The sequence below is a fragment of the Bos grunniens genome, chromosome 1, assembly GCF_055505025.1.
Source record: "Bos grunniens cultivar Pamir isolate PY7600 chromosome 1, Bosgru_T2T1.0, whole genome shotgun sequence".
Taxonomy (NCBI): domain Eukaryota; kingdom Metazoa; phylum Chordata; class Mammalia; order Artiodactyla; family Bovidae; genus Bos; species Bos grunniens.
Genome location: NC_141165.1, coordinates 16,053,300 through 16,058,541, shown reverse-complemented (window position 1 = coordinate 16,058,541; position 5,242 = coordinate 16,053,300). Strand labels below are relative to the sequence as shown.

At 44.1% G+C, this 5,242-nt stretch overlaps 1 long non-coding RNA gene across 1 annotated transcript; it reads right to left on the bottom strand.

Annotated features, from left to right (window-relative positions):
• Positions 1 to 2,341, bottom strand: LOC147379054 (uncharacterized). The gene is made up of 2 exons (XR_015142335.1): positions 2,115 to 2,341; positions 1 to 1,199 (listed from the first exon to the last, which is right to left on the bottom strand). It is a non-coding gene; the product is annotated as an uncharacterized LOC147379054 (long non-coding RNA).
• Between the last annotated feature and the right edge of the window lie 2,901 nt (positions 2,342 to 5,242).

The following is a 5,242-nucleotide window of genomic DNA, read 5'->3' as shown; positions in this document are numbered from 1 at the left end:
TTGAAACTTGGGTAAAGATTTAATACAAATGTATTGCTGTGCTATACAAGGTGGAAAAAACGGAAGACCTACATGTCCAACAGTACAGAAATAAAGTAATTCTCACACATTCATAAGTGGAATACTCAGCAACCATTAAAAATATACAGGCAGACCTCAGAGATGTTACAGGTGTGGCTCTAGACCACCACAATAAAGCGGATATCACAATAAAGCAAGTTACACAAGTTTATGTTTACACTATACTATAGCCTATTAAGTGTGAAGTAGCATTATGTCTTTTAAAAATACCCATGCCTTCCATAGTTAAAAAATATTGCTAAAAATGCTTACCATCATATGAATCTTCATGAGTTGCAGAAAGAGCATCAAAGATCAGTGATCATCACTGATCACAAATATCACCATAACAAATAGATTAATAATGTGGAAACTTTGAAATGTTACAAGATTCATCGAAATGTGACTAATAGACATGATGTAGGTAAACGCTATCAGAAAAGTTGTGCCAATAGACTTGCTTGATGCAGGAGGTCCACAAACATTCACTTTGTGAAAAACACAGTATCTAAGAAATGGAATGAAATGAAGTCTGCTTTCCTTTTAATAATTTAAAGGTTGGGAAATGATTATGTCATTCAGTTCAGTTCAGTCGCTCAGTCATGTCCAACTCTTTGCAACCCCATGGACTGCAGCATGCCAGGCCTCCCTGTCCAAGCTCCTAGAGCTTGCTCAAACTCATGTCCATTGAGTTGGTGATGCCATGCAACCATCTCATCCTCTGTTATCCCCTTCTCCTCTTGCCTTCAATCTTTCCCAGCATCAGGGTCTTTCCAATGAGTCAGTTCTTTGCATCAGGTGGTCAAAGTATTGGAGTTTTAGCTTCAGCATCAGTCCTTCCAATGAATATTCAAGACTGATTTCCTCCAGGATTGCCCGGTTGGATCTCTTTACAGTCCAAGGGACTCTCAAGAGTCTTCTCCAACACCACAGTTCAAAAGCATCAACTCTTCAGCACTCAGCTTTATTTATAGTCCAACTCTCACATCCATACATGACTACTGGAAAAACCATAGCTTTGACTAGACAGACCTTTGTTGGCAAAGTAATGTCTCTGCTTTTTAATATGCTGTCTAGGTTGATCATAGCTTTTCTTCTAAGGAGCAAGCATCTTTTAATTTCATGGCTGCAGTCACCATCTGCAGTGATTTTGGAGACCAAAAATATATCTTACTAAGAAAAAAATTAAACTGCCTATGCAGTGAAATCGATAATTTTAAATACACATCCACGCTTATGCAAACACACACACAAACACATTCAGAAAATATATAACATCAACTTGTTTGTGGAATCTAAAAAAAGATACAAATGAATTTATAAATAAAACATAAATAGACACACAGACATAGAAAACAAATTGATAGTTACCAAAGGGAAAGTGGGGCAGGGGGAAGTTAGGAGTTTGGGATTAACAGATACATACTACTACATATAAAATAAACAAACAACAAAGACCTACTGTATCAGACCTACTATATAGGACCTACTATGTCTGTATAGGACCTACAGATATACTCAATATCTTGTGTTAACCTATAATGGAAAAGAATCTGAAACATCTTATGGTAAACCAGAATGAACTTTTTGACCAACCCAATAGGTAGGACTGCATCCCTATTCTGTACACCAGAAACTAACACATTCTAAATCAACCAAATGTCTTCAATAAAAGACATTTTTTAAAAGAAGGATTTAAAAGAGAGACCAAAGACTGAAAAAAATGGAGCAAAAAGTCAGAGAGGTTATCTCTGAAAGAACTACAGTTAATTACAATATTCTTTTGAAAATTCTGTTTTCAAAACATATGTTGCTTTTAATAATGAGGAACAACTATTGAAAAAGCAACCTTGTGCATTGTTTTCTTCCTGTTCCACACTTGACTCTGTTCTTATTTTATTCTCTTAGTGGAGGCCAACCCTTCCCTTCCCCCTCCCCCCGACCAGAAGCCTGGGCAGAAAACCTAAGTCATTCCATGCCCTCCCTTTCCTTATTCCCCATTCAAATTGCTTTTGTTCCTACCTCCTAAAGAGCCCAAACCCCTCTGCACTCACCTGGATGGTTCCAGCCACCTGGGCTCTTGAGCTGGTTTCCTTATTCGTTTCCTTGTCTTCAGCCTCTCCCATCCTGAACCCACCTTCCCTATGAGCTGGACCACTCCCAACCTAAACACTTCCATGGCTTGCAGCAGCCACAGGAGAAAAATCCATATGCAAGCACTCAAGACCAGCCCCAGTTTCACCTAACTTTACCTCTTCCAGGGCACACCTGTCACACTCCCATGCCTGGAACAATCATCAAGCTGTGTAATAATAGCTGGCACACATCAAACTTCAAACAACCAGAATGCACACCGGCCCATGCCAGCTGCTGCGGGCTGGCTAGATCTGCCCCCTTGAGAGTGGAATGCATGAATAGTGGAGGAAGGGATTCAACCTGGCTCCCAGTTTCAGAAAGAACCAGTTCTAACCCATGCTAGAATAATAATTTGTCCCGGCTTAGGAATGTGTAAGGATAGGATCTCAGATTCCTGCCCGGCAACCATGACAGTACCCAGTCCATGTTTTGATTGTTTGAATAACATATTCTGTTACCTCTATGCTTTTCTCTGCAATTTCACTATCTCCTTGGTTCCTTCTGGTCACCTCATTAGATAGCTGGAGCAGACAGCATCCCCGTGTTATATGAAGTGGAAGGTCTGTTGAGTCAGGGATTTAAATACTTTTCCAGTGAAGCTATTCAAATTCACATTCCATTCAGCAGAGGATGAAATCAGTTGTCTGGCTGATGTTATTATCGTTATTATTATTATTTTAAGAATTTGCTAATTTTAAAGAGATCAAACCAGTAAATCCTAAAGGAAATCAACCCTGGATAGTCATTGGAAGGACTGCTGCTGAAGCTCCAATACTTTGGCCACCTGATGTGAAGAGCCTACTCATTGGAAAAGACCCTGATGCTGGGAAAGATTGAAGGCAGGAGGAGAAGAGGACGACAGAGGATGAGATGGTTGGATGGCATCATCAACTCAATGGAAAAGAATTTGAGTGAATTCTGGGAGATAGTGAAGGACAGGGGAGCCTGGTGTGCTGCAGTCCATGGAGTCGCAAAGGGCTGGACACGACTTAGTGACTGAACAACAACAATAACGTCTTTAAAAGAGAAGAAAGTGAACCCAAGCAACAGAACTCGCCCTCCACCCAGGAACAGCAACATTGAGGTTTTCCTCTTGGTGCTTTATTGGGGAAACCCCAAGAGACTTTTTTAAAAGCTGGTAAATACACTGTCAATTAAGTCATCACAGGGAGGGGAAGAAGGAAGAGGTGTTTCCTTCAGTTACCGTTAAAACAAATCCAAGGCTTATCAATCTATTTGCTCATTCGTTGTGTCCAGTCATTGAACAAATATTGAAGGAGTGCCAGCTGAGACCAGCCCTATTCGAGGCCCCTTGGATTCCACTGTGAACAAGTCAGGGACCCTATCTATCCTCATGGAACTTATTGTCTGGTGGAGAGAGGTTTACACTCCAGATGATAAGCCAGTTAACACAAAAATGCCGAAAATACTGCCGAAAATGTCTAAAACACTGCTGGGCAGTACTCAGTGCTGCAGAGGAGAGGAAAAGTAGGGGAAGGGAGAGCAACAGGGAGGGGAAGGGCTGGTTTAGATAAATATCATGGCCCCCATCCCATCACCATGGCCCATTTCCACAAAACCCCATGGGCTGCCCTTTTGTGGCTCTCCCACCTTCAAGGCTACCCTAGAGATCCATGCTCCATCCATCCAGCTCTCACCTGCACAAACTCTGGGAGAGGCCAGAGACAGCCCCAAGGCTGGTCCTTCCAGGAGGCAGAACGGAGGTTCAGCAGGCACAGCTGTGCCCCACCAGCACCAAGTAGGAGTGCCTGCCACACTGTGCCCTGGTGGCACTGGCCCAGCCAGTTCAGTCCCTCTCATATCCCCCTGCTTACCATTACCCCACTGGAGGCAGCCTCTAGTTCACACACCAGGAAGCATTAGCTGGGCATGACTGTCATTTGTAAGGTGTCTAGAAGGAAGGGGTGGGAGGAACAGGCTGTCTCTATGACCCAGCTCCCTGATTATGAGCATTCCTTCTCCCATAACCTCCCTCATAAGCTGTCCCCACCCCGCCCCTCCCATCCATCAAGACACACCCCAGGTAGACCCTCTTTCCTCCCCTCCCTGCCACGCTTTGACTAGCTATGTTACAAGGGGCCACGCCCCCCTCCCCCCAGAGGCTTCATCTGGGTGCTTGGAGTGAATTCTTAAAGTCCATCCACACTGATGCTCTGACTGAATGTCACCTAGATGCGGATGGTGAATTGCTATTTTATTCTTTTGTTTGTATTTTTTGGCAGAGTTACACAGCTTGTGGGATCTTAGTTCCCCAACCAGGGATTGAACCTGGGCCTAGGGCAGTGAAAGCACAAAGTTCTAATCACTGGACCACTAGGGAACTCCCAGTGAACTGCTATTTTAATAAACTAATTCTGTTAGAGTGAAGTAAGTCAGAAACAGAAAAACAAGTATCGTATATTCACATGTATACATGGAATCTAGAAAAATGGCATGGATGAACCTATTGTAGGGCAGAAACAGAGATGCAGATGTAGAGAATGGACTGTGGTCACAGCAGGGGAAGGGGTGGGGGTGAACTGGGCGCGTAGCATTGACATATACACACCACCGTGTGTAAAGCAGCCAATGGGAAGCTGCTGTAGAGCACAGGGAGCTCAGCTCGGTGCTCTGTGATGACCAAGAAGGGTGGGATGAGGAGGGGAGGGAGCTCACGAGGGAGGGGATATATGGATACATACATCTGATTCACGTTGTTGTACGGCAAGAACCAACACAACACTGTAAGCAGTTATCCTCCAATTTAAAAAAAAATGAGTTAACTCTGTTAATAAGTGCTTCCAGAGGAAAGAAGCACGGGTGGCCTGGTGGTGCTCTCAAAGCATCCCCTGCAGAGCATCTCCGGGAGACCCCTGGACTGGCGGGGGTCTGCAATTCCAACAAACTCCTTCCCTGGTGCTGCAGGTCCTAGGCTGCCCACTGAGGGTCCGACGCCACGACAGCCTCTCTCCTGCCATCCTTTCTTCTCAAATCCAGTGCTTCTCACCTGGGACAGTTCTGCCTCCCAGGGAGAGTTCTATGGTGC